Source organism: Siphateles boraxobius, unplaced genomic scaffold, assembly GCF_051911475.1.
Source record: "Siphateles boraxobius isolate OS27281-9 unplaced genomic scaffold, OSU_SipBor_1 23, whole genome shotgun sequence".
In the NCBI taxonomy this organism is placed as follows: Eukaryota; Metazoa; Chordata; class Actinopteri; order Cypriniformes; family Leuciscidae; genus Siphateles; species Siphateles boraxobius.
The window spans coordinates 1,508,940-1,524,912 of record NW_027508844.1 but is presented as its reverse complement, the minus strand read 5'-3'; the positions used below and the strand labels follow the sequence as shown (position 1 = coordinate 1,524,912).

Below are 15,973 nucleotides of genomic sequence, written 5' to 3'. Positions count from 1 at the left end.
GGCCTGACTGTTGCCGTCTGGTGGAGACCATCTTCATCAGACTTTGCACTGTCCACCCAAGCCCCAAAAGAAAAGGCAAGGGAGCCCTGTCAAGATGGTCTCTGATCCTGCAAGACTATCGCAGGATAAGGCAGCTTGTACTGGGCAACAGCTTGGTGATGGGAGGAACATCCATGCAGCTGGTGGAGGTTAACCAGAACACCCTGATTCTCCACACACAGGACAGCACAGCCTGACCTTCCAAAGGTGGTATGGCATCCACAAGACATCCACAAGACAAGCCGGTGTGTGAAAAAATGCTCTGGAGTGGGGGCCTTGTATCGATACGTTTTTATTTATTAATTACCCATATGACAAACCCACAACCTTTGAATATCTCCATTCACAATCTAGAAGTCCAATGCGCTATCCATTGCGCCACAGAGCCACAAAAGACAAGCTTTAAGCTTTCACATCAGAGAAGGTTAAATGACTACTCTTAGAAGCCACAGATTAGGCACTGCTGGGATTCGAACCCAGGATCTCCTGTTTACTAGACAGGCGCTTTGACCAACTAAGCCACAGCGCCAATTATTGTCACTGGTTCGATGCTTTTGTATACAAAGTCTAAAAGAAGAGAATAGCTGATTACATCATGAATAGGTCCCTTTGAAGTTACAGGATTATTTCCAAAACCTGAAAGGTGTGCAGGCTTCTGTTGAGGGACAAGGGAATATCTCAAGCCATTTATTTCTGGATCGAAACTCTCAGTACTCGTGTCTCAAATGTTTCGGGAACCTCCAGTTACGATACATCTAAATGCTGTTTCAGCTTGGAGAAATGGAAAGCGTGTTTTTTTTTCTTCTTTTTTTCTAGGTAGGTGGCCAACAATAGGTTGTTGCAGCTTTTGGCCTAGGCCAGTGGATTTCAACCTATTCTTATTTAAATAGGTGACTTAAGCTAATTAGTAGAGTACTCTGTGATCTGAGTTGGGTGTGTCCAATAAGGGAAATAAGCAGAACGTGAAGGGTATGCTTCTGAAGTAGTTTGTGGATTCAAGTTTTAAGCATATGTCTGACTCACAGAGACATCAGAGCAAAAGAGGCCACTGACTATTCTGGTGGGACTCACAACCAGGGAATTTCTCCATTCGCATCCTAGAAGTCCAAAGTTCTATCCATTGTACCATAAAATGACACACTTCAGGGAAGTGTTGCATGCGCAGCACTTCTTAGTTTTTCCAGTTTTGTGCAGGTAAACACAGTTCGTCATGCAAAGACTTTCATATGTGAAAAGGTTAAGCACTCCCATATCCTGTGCCAAAGGCACTGCTGGGATTTGAACCCAGGATCTCCTGTTTACAAGACAGGCGCTTTGACCAGCTAAGCCACAGCGCCAGATACTGTGAATTTTGTTGGTAAAACAAGTCTAAAAGAGGTACCACATCAGGAAAACAGCTGATCACGTCATGAACGAGGTCCCTTAGAGGTAAGAGGATTGTTTCCAAAACATCTGAGCAATAGAGGGTATGCACGACTCTGGTGGGACTCAAACCCACAACCTTTGAATATCTCCATTCACAATCTAGAAGTCCAATGCGCTATCCATTGCGCCACAGAGCCACAAAAGACGAACTTTAAGACGCTATGGCATGCACATCACTTCTTAGATTTCCTCATTTTGTGCAGATGCACACTGTTCAGCATGCAAAGATTTACATATGTAAAAGATTAAGTGAGTGGTGCCCACATCCTGTGGAATAGGCACTGCTGGGATTCGAACCCAGGATCTCCTGTTTACAAGACAGGCGCTTTGACCAACTAAGCCACAGCGCCACTTGCTGAACTCTCTACAATGTGTTGGCATAAAAGGTCTAAAAGAGGTAGCAGGTCAGGAAAATAGCTGATTACATCATGAAAGAGGTTAGGGGATTATTTCCAAAACCCGAGGGGCATGCAGGGCTCTGTTGAAGAAAGAGGGAATATCTGAAACTCTCAATACTTGTGTCTGAAATGTTTTTGGAACCTCCAGATACAGTACATCTAAATTCTGTCTCAGCTGGGAGAAATGGAAAGCAATCTCTGCTATGCTTTCAGCTGATCTGAAAGACAAAATCCAGAAAGATTTTCATGAATTATATATTCATATTTGTAAAGACTGTTTTGAATACATCCAGAGGCTGGATCTCAACAATAGGAAGTAGCAGATTCTGGCCTAAGCCAGTGGTTTTCAAACCATTCTCGAAACCTCCCAGACGCTATACATTTTCGTTATCTTCCTTATTTCAACAGAGTTAATTGAGCTACTTAGTAGAGTACTCAATGATCTGACGTGGGTGTGTCCAATAAGGGAGATGAGCAGAATGTGAAGGGTAGGCTTCTGAAGTAGTTTGTGGACCCCAGTTTTAAACATATGTCTGACTCACAGAGACATCAGAGCAAAAGAGGCCACTGACTATTCTGGTGGGACTCACAACCAGGGAATTTCTCCATTCGCATCCTAGAAGTCCAAAGTTCTATCCATTGTACCATAAAATGACACACTTCAGGGAAGTGTTGCATGCGCAGCACTTCTTAAGTTTTTCCAGTTTTGTGCAGGTAAACACAGTTCGTCATGCAAAGACTTTCATATGTGAAAAGGTTAAGCACTCCCATATCCTGTGCCAAAGGCACTGCTGGGATTTGAACCCAGGATCTCCTGTTTACGAGACAGGCGCTTTGACCAGCTAAGCCACAGCGCCAGGTACTGTGGAATTTGTTGGTAAAACAAGTCTAAAAGAGGTACCACATCAGGAAAACAGCTGATCACGTCATGAACGAGGTCCCTTAGAGGTAAGAGGATTGTTTCCAAAACACGAGGTCCTTTCACGCCTCAAGGGAATGTCTGAACTCATTTAATTTTGGCTCTACACTCTCGATAGTAATGCCTAAAATGTTTCCTGAGCCTTCTTCTGATATGAAAGGGCAAAATCCAGAAAGATATCCATGTATTATTCTTCATATATTTAAAGACTTTGTTTGTACAAATATCCATAGGCTTGACCATATCAATCGGTAGTAGCAGATTTCAGGCCTAAGCCAGGAGCTTGCAAACCATTCTTGAAGCGCATCTGCACCACATATATATATATTTTTTTTATTATCTCTCTCATTTAATACAGGTGAATCAAATAATTGATTGATAAGTAACGTACTGGACGATCTGACTTGGGTGTGCTCAATAAGGAAAAGAAGAAAAATGTGCTGCGTAGGCTTCTGAAAAAGTTGGAAAACCCCAGCTTTAAGCAAATGTCAGTCTGGTAAAGACGTATGTGCAAAGGGACACCATTCGTGACTCTGGTGGGACCCAAAAAACGGCACACTTTTTAAAACCTTCATTTGCAACCGAGAAGTCCAGATTGTCTTTCACATCAGAGATGATTGAATGACTACTCTTAGAAGCCACAGATAAGACACTGCTGGGATTCGAACACAGGATCTCCTGTTTACTAGACAGGCACTTTAACCAACTAAGCCACAGCGCCAGTTACTGTCACTGGTTCGATGCTTTTGTATACAAAGTCTAAAAGAGGTAGCATGTCAGGAGAATAGCTGATTACATCATGAATAGGTCCCTTTGAAGTTACAGGATTATTTCCAAAACCTGAAAGGTGTGCAGGCTTCTGTTGAGGGACAAGGGAATATCTCAAGCCATTTATTTCTGGATCGAAACTCTCAGTACTCGTGTCTCAAATGTTTCGGGAACCTCCAGTTACGATACATCTAAATGCTGTTTCAGCTTGGAGAAATGGAAAGCGTGTTTTTTTTCTTCTTTTTTTCTAGGTAGGTGGCCAACAATAGGTTGTTGCAGATTTTGGCCTAGGCCAGTGGATTTCAACCTATTCTTATTTAAATAGGTGACTTAAGTTAATTAGTAGAGTACTCTGTGATCTGAGTTGGGTGTGTCCAATAAGGGAAATAAGCAGAACGTGAAGGGTATGCTTCTGAAGTAGTTTGTGGATTCAAGTTTTAAGCATATGCCTGTCCAACACAAAGACATCTGAGCAATAGAGGGTATGCACGACTCTGGTGGGACTCGAACCCACAACCTTTGAATACCTCCATTCACAATCTAGAAGTCCAATGCGCTATCCATTGCGCCACAGAGCCACAAAAGACAAGCTTTAAGACGCTATTCGATGCACATCACTTCTTAGATTTCCTCATTTTGTGCAGATGCACACTGTTCAGCATGCAAAGATTTACATATGTAAAAGATTAAGTGAGCGGTGCCCACATCCTGTGGCATAAGCACTGCTGGGATTCGAATCCATGATCTCCTGTTTACTAGACAGGCGCTTTGACCAACTAAGCAACAGCGCCAGTTACTGTCGTTGGTTCGATGCTTTTGTATACAAAGTCTAAAAGAGGTAGCATGTCAGGAGAATAGCTGATTACATCATGAATAGGTCCCTTTGAAGTTACAGGATTATTTCCAAAACCTGAAAGGTGTGCAGGCTTCTGTTGAGGGATAAGGGTGTTGTGAACTTTTTCTTTGTAGAAAAGTTAGAAGCTCAGACCAGGAGACGGTGGAAGTTTTCCAAGCAGAAGTTCTTTATTGATTGTCGGTAGCTGCAGTCATTCCAACATCGTCTAAATTAAAGTAACTTTACATGGTATATTATAGGCATTTTAAGAGGAGGGACTTCTGGAGGTGGAGACAAATTCAAACAAAGCATGCAAATGTAGTACGAACACACCCTACTCTGAGGGCATTACCAATCCAATGGAATCAGGATAACTATTCAAATGCTGATAGTGGCCAGGAACTCTGGTTCCAAGAGCCATCCCAGAGCCATTAAAGAAAGTCTCAGTGATCAGACTCATTTAACTTACAATGGAGAAAACAGGATTTGCCAGATTCTCTTGCTGGAAACTGTTTCACAGCTGATATCATTTACCATCCTAACCTGAAATGCTAACTTCAACAAACAGAACTTTCTCAGTTTATATATGATAGTATTAGAAGTTAGATTAAACCTTTTAATAAACTTGTATTCCTTCAATTCCCCCTTTGGGAGTTCTAAATTACTCCCACACTATATACAAATTTAAACAATTAAAAATTAATTCTTGCAACTTGTGATAGTTACAGGCACATAAGGCATGTTCTGTGTTTATTTTTCTGTAATTGCATGTTGACACATAAACAAAACATGCAATTAGGGTCCGTGAGTCTTTTCTGGTTGGAACTGTGATTTTCTCGTGATCAATCAAGTTTCTGAACCATGAAGAATTATCTTCAGTCATCTTGGTGTAATTTTGCTGAAAGATCAAGAATGTCTTGTTGGACCACCATGTTTGTGCACAAGTGAGTCCTGGAATGCAGTCATCTTCGGATGTGACATGCACACTTTCTTTCCAGCAAACAAGGCATTTGTGACATATTCATCAGCTCTAAGAATATGTTGTTTCTGGAGTCCGGACTTTGTGCGATCTTCATGATGTGTAGTAGTAGGACAATCTTGATCATGTCGATGTATGACTGAAGGTTTCGTAGTCTCTGCGTTGTGTATTTATTTTTTCTTTTTCTTTTCTCTATCCTTTTGTGATAGTTGGCTCGGGAGTGGGTCTAGTTGTTTCTTGAGGTTATGTCTTCATACGCAGACGAGGAGGTCGGTGCATATGGGTCTCGGTTCAGCCATCAAGTGTTATCTGCACAGAGGAAGAGAGAAAACAAAAGACAGGAGAGCAGTATTTGTTCAAACACTAGGGTTGTAAACTTTTCCGAGTCTGCTATTGTTGTTCCTTCTTCCCTATTTCTTAATTATGACACCTAAAGAACGCAGTGAGATGAGGATGGATTAATGGATGGGAAGGCCTATGAGGGATTCTTCACCGAAGGGTTGGCCACCGACGCCTGTTGCAATCGGTTCTTTCCTCGGCTCCCCACTGGTTCGTGTCCTATGCTATCCCTGTTGGAGCAGGAACAACCTTACAGTGTGACACATGAGTCCAGGTTTTCTTTCCCTGACATAATACTGCAGCAGCTGTAATCAACATCACTTGATATGGTCCGTGCCACTTAGGCTCTAATGGCTTGTTTTTGAATGACTTTATCATAACCCATTGACCTGGGATGATAGTGTGTCCACCTTCTGGTGGAGTCTGCCAACACGACTCAACTCTCTCTCTGGCACTCTGTACTGCCTTTGTGAGGTTTTCACAGTAAGTGATAAGGGCATCTGAGGCAATGTGTACATCAGCATTTCTAAGATCAATCACACCTGGCATCTGCATTGGGGGTCCAGTAATAATCTCATGAGGGCTCAGTCCTACTGATCTGTTAGGTGAGGCTCTTATACTACACAGTACTGCTGGCAACGCTTCAACCCATGGTACTCCTTCCTGATGCATTTTGCTTAGCCTGATTTTGATTGTTCTGTTTGCACGTTCAACCTGACACCAAAATCATGAATTACCCCAAAAGCATATCTGGAATCTGTGTAGATATTAGCAACCGATCCTGAAGCTAGCGTGCATGCTCTTGTTAGGGCTACTAGTTCTGCAGCTTGAGCTGAAAAATGATCTGGAAGACGTCCTGAAGCTAACACTTCCGTGGTGGACGTTACTGCATAACCTGCTCGTCTGTTACCTTTTTCTTTTACTTCACTCATAGGTGTATATGTAAGCGTAACACAATCGTGCGTAATTTCTCCTTCATCCTCTAACAAAACTTCAGTCATAGCAGACAGCATACATGAGGACGGATTTGTGACAGGTGCACGCTGTAAGACAATATTTGGCATTATTGTGGACACTGCATGAGGGCTTTTTTTACGTTTACAGTCTGACCTAACACACTTAATGATGAAAGGTCTGTGCTGTAAAATAACATTTAAGGCTGTGAGTCTACTTAACTTGGTGTTCCCCAAAGGAAGGGTGAGACAGTCACTTTCCTTTTGTTCTATTAAACAAAAATAAGTCTTTCATCTTTGTTGAAAGTTACTGGGGAAATTAAGCACTCACAGCCCAAATGGTTAACACATCAACAAGCTGCCCAACGAGTTTAATGACGAGGGGACGGGCTGCTTCAGAGTAGCAAGCAGACTGAGTAGGAGCTGAGTAACATTGTTAACTTGTTTAAAGTTCTTTTTGTTTTTCCTACACTCCTTTCCCCAATGTCCATGTTTACCACAGTAATAACAACTGCTGCCCTCTCTCTTAGGACATTTGCGTTTCTGTTGATTCTCTGTGTTGACCTTAAAGGATGCTGCTGCAATTTTTACTCTTGCCTTGACATCAGAATCTGTTTCCCAAGTAGTTAACCTCTCCAAGTTGTTTTGTATGGTTCTAGTGGACCATGCTAAGTCTAAGAAAGGAAATGCTTTTCTATGTTCTGACAACAGACCATCAAACCATGTGCGAACTAGGGGACCATTATCTTCTAACACCTTCTCTGAAGTGTCAGCTATACCACTGTACGCTGCTGCTGACTGGCAAAATCTTTGAGTGTACTCACTAACAGTTTCACCCTTCTTCTGTAAACAACTAGTGATCTTCGACCAGTCAATTTTGGGTCCAACAATGTTCTTCAACGCTTTCAGAACTCCCTCTCTCAATTCATCTTTTCTGGCATGTTGTAGTTCAGAAGTAACAGCAGACTCAAAACTGTTGAATTCAGATTCAGTTAGAATTTGTGACATCAGCTGTGTGACTTCTGCCAACGACATGTCGTAAAGACGCATTTTACTGATCAATGCCCTTCTAAAATCAGAAAAATCTGTGCGTACTGAAGGTAAGCTTTGGGATAGTCTTTCTATGTCTCTAGGTCCGAGTGCTTTGGCAACAGTTTGGTTTTGGACAACAGAAGAGTTGGGAGGAACACTTTCAGTTCCCTCAATTCCCTGAGATCTTCTTGCAACACATACCTTTACTGAATCTACAGGCTTATCAGTCAGGATAAGTTTCATCTGACTGTTGGTCTTCTGAGTCACATTTGGTTGAGGCCTTGTTATGGCCCACCTTAGTGTGCATTTGTTTGTTCTGTTCTTTTAATTTATCAATACACCTAGTTTGTTCTTGTGCAATGGATAAGCTATATTCTCTATGGCAACAGATTATGCCTTTCATGTTTTTCTTTCTGATACATGCACCTAACACCTTCTTGCATTCTTCAATAGACCAAACTTTGTCTGGATCAATACCAAATTTCTTTGTCAAATCCAATCTAACTGACTCAGTCATTATGGAATCCATTTTCTCTCCTAACAATGACTTGAACTCACTGTCTGTCCATAAAGGGCTAGCTAGTCAATTTTTCTCAGTTGATGGAACTAGCCTAGCATTTCTTCTAACCATTTTGTGGATTTCTTTTGTTACCACACAATCAAAAAATAAACTTCTCTGATCAACAGAGGGTATACTTGTTAACACAGATCAAATCTTGTTAAACTTCCTTGTTACCAACACATCACAAACTATTAGCATGTTACGCTAATCTTCCCTAAAAGAAAAATGCAAAGGATCTTTCACCTTCTTAACTTTTAGAGGATAAAACAAACAAAAACACTAAATCTTCTCTGATCAAAAGAGGCTACACTCGATAACACAGTTAACCTTCCTTACCCAGAGCAAAGGGTAACACAGAAAATATTAGCACGTTACGCTAATCTTCTCTAAAAGGAAATGCAAAGGATCTTTCACCTTCCTAACTTTAAGAGGATAAACACATCCCTGTTTGAACAGAGGTTCACCAATATTGACACGTAATGTTAACCTTCCCTAACTTTAGAGGATACATTCTCTAGCAATGTAGAGGCTATACTTTCATCTTGAAAATAAACTTTTAAAGGGTAACTTTGTTAGCCAGACACTGCAGCTGTCTGATAACTGTTCTCTGACGGCGCAGAGATTTGTACTGGTCTTCAGTGGTTCTTTGAATAGAGTGAAACTCACCAAATCGTTGTTTGTACGGAAAGGATTCCGTCTGGAACTCAGCCAAAAAAAGTTTGTTCTTTGTTGAGCTTTGAAGTTTCAGGAGTCAGTTCTGGAACTCAGTCTTTGTTGAGTGGAGATTTCAGTTCTGGAACTCAGTCTTTGTTGAGTGGAGATTTCAGTTCTGGAACTCAGTCTTTGTTGAGTGGAGATTTCAGTTCTGGAACTCAGTCTTTGTTGAGTGGAGATTTCAGTTCTGTATTCAGGTAAGATTCTCTCTGGAATGCAGTCAGATCTTTGAGCTTGAATTCCAATCTGGATTCAGGTGGAGTTAATTCTATCCGGGTCACGGCACCATCTGTAGTGATCTTTTTCTTTGTAGAAAAGTTAGAAGCTCAGACCAGGAGAGGGTGGAAGTTTTCCAAGCAGAAGTTCTTTATTGCTTGTCGGTAGCTGCAGTCATTCCAACATCGTCTAAATTAAAGTAACTTTACATGGTATATTATAGGCATTTTAAGAGGAGGGACTTCTGGAGGTGGAGATAAATTCAAACAAAGCATGCAAATGTAGTACGAACACACCCTACTCTGAGGGCATTACCAATCCAATGGAATCAGCATAACTATTCAAATGCTGATAGTGGCCAGGAACTCTGGTTCCAAGAGCCATCTCAGAGCCATTAAAGAAAGTCTCAGTGATCAGACTCATTTAACTTACAATGGAGAAAACAGGATTTGCCAGATTCTCTTGCTGGAAACTGTTTCACAGCTGATATCATTTACCATCCTAACCTGAAATGCTAACTTCAACAAACAGAACTTTCTCAGTTTATATATGATGGTATTAGAAGTTAGATTAAACCTTTTAATAAACTTGTATTCCTTCAAGGGACAAGGGAATATCTCAAGCCATTTATTTCTGGATCGAAACTCTCAGTACTCGTGTCTCAAATGTTTCGGGAACCTCTAGTTACGATACATCTAAATGCTGTTTCAGCTTTGAAAAATGGAAAGCGTGTTTTTTTTTCTTCTTTTTTTTCTAGGTAGGTGGCCAACAATAGGTTGTTGCAGATTTTGGCCTAGGCCAGTGGATTTCAACCTATTCTTATTTAAATAGGTGACTTAAGTTAATTAGTAGATGACTCTGTGATCTGAGTTGGGTGTGTCCAATAAGGGAAATAAGCAGAACGTGAAGGGTATGCTTCTGAAGTAGTTTGTGGATTCAAGTTTTAAGCATATGCTTGTCCAACACAAAGACATCTGAGCAAAAGAGGGTATGCACGACTCTGGTGGGACTCGAACCCACAACCTTAGAATATCTCCATTCACAATCTAGAAGTCCAATGCGCTATCCATTGCGCCACAGAGCCACAAAAGACAAGCTTTAAGACGCTATTGCATGCACATCACTTCTTAGATTTCCACATTTTGTGCAGATGCACACTGTTCAGCATGCAAAGATTTACATATGTAAAAGATTAAGTGAGCGGTGCCCACATCCACTGGCATAGGCACATCCACTGGCATAGGCACTGCTGGGATTCGAACCCAGGATCTCCTGTTTACTAGACAGGCGCTTTGACCAACTAAGCCACAGCGCCACTTGCTGAACCTTCTACAATGTGTTGCTATAAAAAGTCTAAAAGAGGTAGCAGGTCAGGAAAATAGCTGATTACATCATGAAAGAGGTTAGGGGATTATTTCCAAAACCCGAGGGGCATTCAGGGCTCTGTTGAAGAAAGAGGGAATATCTGAAACTGTCAATACGTGTTTCTGAAATGTTTTTGGAACCTCCAGTTACAATACATCTAAACTCTGTCTCAGCTAGGAGAAATGGAAAGCAATCTCTGCTATGCTTTCAGCTGATCTGAAAGACAAAATCCAGAAAGCTTTTCATGAATTATATATTCATATTTGTAAAGACTGTTTTGAATACATCCAGAGGCTGGATCTCAACAATAGGAAGTAGCAGATTCTGGCTTAAGCCAGTGGTTTTCAAAACATTCTCGAAACCTCCCAGACGCTATACATTTTTGTTATTTACCTTATTTCAAAAGGGTTAATTGAGCTACTTAGTAGAGTACTCTATGATCTGACGTGGGTGTGTCCAATAAGGGAAAAGAGCAGAATGTGAAGGGTAGGCTTCTGAAGTAGTTTGATGACCCCAGTTTTAAACATATGTCTGACTCACAGAGACATCAGAGCAAAAGAGGCCACTGACTATTCTGGTGGGACTCAAAACCACAACCAGGGAATTTCTCCATTCGCATCCCAGAAGTCCAAAGTTCTATCCATTGTACCATAAAATGACACACTTCAGGGAAGTATTGCATGCGCAGCACTTCTTAGTTTTTCCAGTTTTGTGCAGGTAAACACAGTTCGTCATGCAAAGACTTTCATATGTGAAAAGGTTAAGCACTCCCATATCCTGTGCCAAAGGCACTGCTGGGATTTGAACCCAGGATCTCCTGTTTACGAGACAGGCGCTTTGACCAGCTAAGCCACAGATCAGTGAAATTTGTTGGTAAAACAAGTCTAAAAGAGGTAGCACATCAGGAAAACAGCTGATCACGTCATGAAAGAGGTCCCTTAGAGGTAAGAGGATTGTTTCCAAAACACGAGGGCCTTTCACGCCTCAAGGGAATGTCTGAACTCATTTAATTTTGGCTCTACACTCTCGATAGTCATGCCTAAAATGTTTCCTGAGCCTTCTTCTGATATGAAATGGCAAAATCCAGAAAGTTATCCATGTATTATTCTTCATATATGTAAAGACTTTGTTTGTACAAATATCCATAGGCTTGACCATATCAATGGGTAGTAGCAGATTTCAGGCCTAAGCCAGGAGCTTGCAAACCATTCTTGAAGCGCATCTGCACCACATATATATATATTTTTTATTATCTCTCTCATTTAATACAGGTGAATCAAATAATTGATTGATAATTAACGTACTCGACGATCTGACTTGGGTGTGCTCAATAAGGAAAAGAAGAAAAATGTGTTGCGTAGGCTTCTGAAAAAGTTGGAAAACCCCAGCTTTAAGCAAATGTCAGTCTGGTAAAGACGTCTGTGCAAAGGGACACCATTCGTGACTCTGGTGGGACCCAAAAAACGACAACCTTTTTAAAACCTTCATTTGCAACCGAGAAGTCCAGATTGTCTTTCCTGCCAAGACTTTCACGTCAGAGAAGGAGAAGGTTAAATGACTACTCTTAGAAGCCACAGATTAGGCACTGCTGGGATTCGAACCCAGGATCTCCTGTTTACTAGACAGGCGCTTTGACCAACTAAGCCACAGCGCCAGTTACTTTCACTGGTTCGATGCTTTTGTATACAAAGTCTAAAAGAGGTAGCATGTCAGGAGAATAGCTGATTACATCATGAATAGGTCCCTTTGAAGTTACAGGATTATTTCCAAAACCTGAAAGGTGTGCAGGCTTCTGTTGAGGGACAAGGGAATATCTCAAGCCATTTATTTCTGGATCGAAACTCTCAGTACTCGTGTCTCAAATGTTTCGGGAACCTCCAGTTACGATACATCTAAATGCTGTTTCAGCTTGGTGAAATGGAAAGCGTGTTTTTTTTTCTTCTTTTTCTTCGAGGTAGGTGGCCAACAATAGGTTGTTGCAGATTTTGGCCTAGGCCAGTGGATTTCAACCTATTCTTCTTTAAATAGGTGACTTAAGTTAATTAGTAGAGTACTCTGTGATCTGAGTTGGGTGTGTCCAAAGAGGGAAATAAGCAGAACGTGAAGGGTATGCTTCTGAAGTAGTTTGTGGATTCAAGTTTTAAGCATATGTCTGACTCACAGAGACATCAGAGCAAAAGAGGCCACTGACTATTCTGGTGGGACTCACAACCAGGGAATTTCTCCATTCGCATCCTAGAAGTCCAAAGTTGTATCCATTGTACCATAAAATGACACACTTCAGGGAAGTGTTGCATGCGCAGCACTTCTTAGTTCTTCCAGTTTTGTGCAGGTAAACACAGTTCGTCATGCAAAGACTTTCATATGTGAAAAGGTTAAGCACTCCCATATCCTGTGCCAAAGACACTGCTGGGATTTGAACCCAGGATCTCCTGTTTACGAGACAGGCGCTTTGACCAGCTAAGCCACAGCGCCAGATACTGTGAAATTTGTTGGTAAAACAAGTCTAAAAGAGGTACCACATCAGGAAAACAGCTGATCACGTCATGAACGAGGTCCCTTAGAGGTAAGAGGATTGTTTCCAAAACATCTGAGCAATAGAGGGTATGCACGACTCTGGTGGGACTCGAACCCACAAACTTTGAATATCTCCATTCACAACCTAGAAGTCCAATGCGCTATCCATTGCGCCACAGAGCCACAAAAGACAAGCTTTAAGACGCTATTGCATCCACATCACTTCTTAGATTTCCACATTTTGTGCAGATGCACACTGTTCAGCATGCAAAGATTTACATATGTAAAAGATTAAGTGAGTGGTGCCCACATCCTGTGGCATAGGCACTGCTGGGATTCGAACCCAGGATCTCCTGTTTACAAGACAGGCGCTTTGACCAACTAAGCCACAGCGCCACTTGCTGAACCTTCTACAATGTGTTGCTATAAAAAGTCTAAAAGAGGTAGCAGGTCAGGAAAATAGCTGATTACATCATGAAAGAGGTTAGGGGATTATTTCCAAAACCCGAGGGGCATTCAGGGCTCTGTTGAAGAAAGAGGGAATATCTGAAACTCTCAATACGTGTTTCTGAAATGTTTTTGGAACCTCCAGTTACAATACATCTAAACTCTGTCTCAGCTAGGAGAAATGGAAAGCAATCTCTGCTATGCTTTCAGCTGATCTGAAAGACAAAATCCAGAAAGCTTTTCATGAATTATATATTCATATTTGTAAAGACTGTTTTGAATACATCCAAAGGCTGGATCTCAACAATAGGAAGTAGCAGATTCTGGCCTAAGCCAGTGGTTTTCAAACCATTCTCGAAACCTCCCAGACGCTATACATTTTCGTTATTTACCTTATTTCAAAAGGGTTAATTGAGCTACTTAGTAGAGTACTCTATGATCTGACGTGGGTGTGTCCAATAAGGGAGATGAGCAGAATGTGAAGGGTAGGCTTCTGAAGTAGTTTGTGGACCCCAGTTTTAAACATATGTCTGACTCACAGAGACATCAGAGCAAAAGAGGCCACTGACTATTCTGGTGGGACTCACAACCAGGGAATTTCTCCATTCGCATCCTAGAAGTCCAAAGTTCTATCCATTGTACCATAAAATGACACACTTCAGGGAAGTGTTGCATGCGCAGCACTTCTTAGTTTTTCCAGTTTTGTGCAGGTAAACACAGTTCGTCATGCAAAGACTTTCATATGTGAAAAGGTTAAGCACTCCCATATCCTGTGCCAAAGACACTGCTGGGATTTGAACCCAGGATCTCCTGTTTACGAGACAGGCGCTTTGACCAGCTAAGCCACAGCGCCAGATACTGTGAAATTTGTTGGTAAAACAAGTCTAAAAGAGGTACCACATCAGGAAAACAGCTGATCACGTCATGAACGAGGTCCCTTAGAGGTAAGAGGATTGTTTCCAAAACATCTGAGCAATAGAGGGTATGCACGACTCTGGTGGGACTCGAACCCACAAACTTTGAATATCTCCATTCACAACCTAGAAGTCCAATGCGCTATCCATTGCGCCACAGAGCCACAAAAGACAAGCTTTAAGACGCTATTGCATCCACATCACTTCTTAGATTTCCACATTTTGTGCAGATGCACACTGTTCAGCATGCAAAGATTTACATATGTAAAAGATTAAGTGAGTGGTGCCCACATCTTGTGGCATAGGCACTGCTGGGATTCGAACCCAGGATCTCCTGTTTACAAGACAGGCGCTTTGACCAACTAAGCCACAGCGCCACTTGCTGAACCTTCTACAATGTGTTGCTATAAAAAGTCTAAAAGAGGTAGCAGGTCAGGAAAATAGCTGATTACATCATGAAAGAGGTTAGGGGATTATTTCCAAAACCCGAGGGGCATTCAGGGCTCTGTTGAAGAAAGAGGGAATATCTGAAACTCTCAATACGTGTTTCTGAAAGGTTTTTGGAACCTCCAGTTACAATACATCTAAACTCTGTCTCAGCTAGGAGAAATGGAAAGCAATCTCTGCTATGCTTTCAGCTGATCTGAAAGACAAAATCCAGAAAGCTTTTCATGAATTATATATTCATATTTGTAAAGACTGTTTTGAATACATCCAAAGGCTGGATCTCAACAATAGGAAGTAGCAGATTCTGGCCTAAGCCAGTGGTTTTCAAACCATTCTCGAAACCTCCCAGACGCTATACATTTTCGTTATTTACCTTATTTCAAAAGGGTTAATTGAGCTACTTAGTAGAGTACTCTATGATCTGACGTGGGTGTGTCCAATAAGGGAGATGAGCAGAATGTGAAGGGTAGGCTTCTGAAGTAGTTTGTGGACCCCAGTTTTAAACATATGTCTGACTCACAGAGACATCAGAGCAAAAGAGGCCACTGACTATTCTGGTGGGACTCACAACCAGGGAATTTCTCCATTCGCATCCTAGAAGTCCAAAGTTCTATCCATTGTACCATAAAATGACACACTTCAGGGAAGTGTTGCATGCGCAGCACTTCTTAGTTTTTCCAGTTTTGTGCAGGTAAACACAGTTCGTCATGCAAAGACTTTCATATGTGAAAAGGTTAAGCACTCCCATATCCTGTGCCAAAGACACTGCTGGGATTTGAACCCAGGATCTCCTGTTTACGAGACAGGCGCTTTGACCAGCTAAGCCACAGCGCCAGATACTGTGAAATTTGTTGGTAAAACAAGTCTAAAAGAGGTACCACATCAGGAAAACAGCTGATCACGTCATGAACGAGGTCCCTTAGAGGTAAGAGGATTGTTTCCAAAACATCTGAGCAATAGAGGGTATGCACGACTCTGGTGGGACTCGAACCCACAAACTTTGAATATCTCCATTCACAACCTAGAAGTCCAATGCGCTATCCATTGCGCCACAGAGCCACAAAAGACAAGCTTTAAGACGCTATTGCATCCACATCACTTCTT

General features: G+C 41.6%; 18 non-coding genes across 18 annotated transcripts; all 18 read right to left on the bottom strand.

Annotated features, from left to right (window-relative positions):
- Positions 1–494: 494 nt before the first annotated feature.
- On the bottom strand, positions 495–568 carry trnat-agu (transfer RNA threonine (anticodon AGU)). Its single transcript has one exon. It is a non-coding gene; the product is annotated as a tRNA-Thr (tRNA).
- A 734-nt stretch (positions 569–1,302) lies between these two features.
- Positions 1,303–1,376, bottom strand: trnat-ugu (transfer RNA threonine (anticodon UGU)). The gene has a single exon. It is a non-coding gene; the product is annotated as a tRNA-Thr (tRNA).
- Positions 1,377–1,512: 136 nt separating this feature from the next.
- trnar-ucu (transfer RNA arginine (anticodon UCU)) lies at positions 1,513–1,601 on the bottom strand. The gene is given in 2 exon segments: positions 1,513–1,548; positions 1,565–1,601. It is a non-coding gene; the product is annotated as a tRNA-Arg (tRNA).
- Positions 1,602–1,740: 139 nt separating this feature from the next.
- trnat-ugu (transfer RNA threonine (anticodon UGU)) lies at positions 1,741–1,814 on the bottom strand. The gene has a single exon. It is a non-coding gene; the product is annotated as a tRNA-Thr (tRNA).
- An 831-nt stretch (positions 1,815–2,645) lies between these two features.
- trnat-cgu (transfer RNA threonine (anticodon CGU)) lies at positions 2,646–2,719 on the bottom strand. Its single transcript has one exon. It is a non-coding gene; the product is annotated as a tRNA-Thr (tRNA).
- A 709-nt stretch (positions 2,720–3,428) lies between these two features.
- trnat-agu (transfer RNA threonine (anticodon AGU)) lies at positions 3,429–3,502 on the bottom strand. Its single transcript has one exon. It is a non-coding gene; the product is annotated as a tRNA-Thr (tRNA).
- A 536-nt stretch (positions 3,503–4,038) lies between these two features.
- trnar-ucu (transfer RNA arginine (anticodon UCU)) lies at positions 4,039–4,127 on the bottom strand. Its single transcript is given in 2 exon segments — positions 4,039–4,074; positions 4,091–4,127. It is a non-coding gene; the product is annotated as a tRNA-Arg (tRNA).
- Positions 4,128–10,174: 6,047 nt separating this feature from the next.
- Positions 10,175–10,263, bottom strand: trnar-ucu (transfer RNA arginine (anticodon UCU)). Its single transcript is given in 2 exon segments — positions 10,175–10,210; positions 10,227–10,263. It is a non-coding gene; the product is annotated as a tRNA-Arg (tRNA).
- Positions 10,264–10,420: 157 nt separating this feature from the next.
- On the bottom strand, positions 10,421–10,494 carry trnat-agu (transfer RNA threonine (anticodon AGU)). Its single transcript has one exon. It is a non-coding gene; the product is annotated as a tRNA-Thr (tRNA).
- A 1,630-nt stretch (positions 10,495–12,124) lies between these two features.
- On the bottom strand, positions 12,125–12,198 carry trnat-agu (transfer RNA threonine (anticodon AGU)). The gene has a single exon. It is a non-coding gene; the product is annotated as a tRNA-Thr (tRNA).
- Positions 12,199–12,945: 747 nt separating this feature from the next.
- trnat-cgu (transfer RNA threonine (anticodon CGU)) lies at positions 12,946–13,019 on the bottom strand. The gene has a single exon. It is a non-coding gene; the product is annotated as a tRNA-Thr (tRNA).
- Positions 13,020–13,155: 136 nt separating this feature from the next.
- On the bottom strand, positions 13,156–13,244 carry trnar-ucu (transfer RNA arginine (anticodon UCU)). The gene is given in 2 exon segments: positions 13,156–13,191; positions 13,208–13,244. It is a non-coding gene; the product is annotated as a tRNA-Arg (tRNA).
- Positions 13,245–13,383: 139 nt separating this feature from the next.
- Positions 13,384–13,457, bottom strand: trnat-ugu (transfer RNA threonine (anticodon UGU)). The gene has a single exon. It is a non-coding gene; the product is annotated as a tRNA-Thr (tRNA).
- Positions 13,458–14,287: 830 nt separating this feature from the next.
- trnat-cgu (transfer RNA threonine (anticodon CGU)) lies at positions 14,288–14,361 on the bottom strand. Its single transcript has one exon. It is a non-coding gene; the product is annotated as a tRNA-Thr (tRNA).
- Positions 14,362–14,497: 136 nt separating this feature from the next.
- Positions 14,498–14,586, bottom strand: trnar-ucu (transfer RNA arginine (anticodon UCU)). Its single transcript is given in 2 exon segments — positions 14,498–14,533; positions 14,550–14,586. It is a non-coding gene; the product is annotated as a tRNA-Arg (tRNA).
- Positions 14,587–14,725: 139 nt separating this feature from the next.
- trnat-ugu (transfer RNA threonine (anticodon UGU)) lies at positions 14,726–14,799 on the bottom strand. Its single transcript has one exon. It is a non-coding gene; the product is annotated as a tRNA-Thr (tRNA).
- An 830-nt stretch (positions 14,800–15,629) lies between these two features.
- Positions 15,630–15,703, bottom strand: trnat-cgu (transfer RNA threonine (anticodon CGU)). The gene has a single exon. It is a non-coding gene; the product is annotated as a tRNA-Thr (tRNA).
- Positions 15,704–15,839: 136 nt separating this feature from the next.
- trnar-ucu (transfer RNA arginine (anticodon UCU)) lies at positions 15,840–15,928 on the bottom strand. The gene is given in 2 exon segments: positions 15,840–15,875; positions 15,892–15,928. It is a non-coding gene; the product is annotated as a tRNA-Arg (tRNA).
- Between the last annotated feature and the right edge of the window lie 45 nt (positions 15,929–15,973).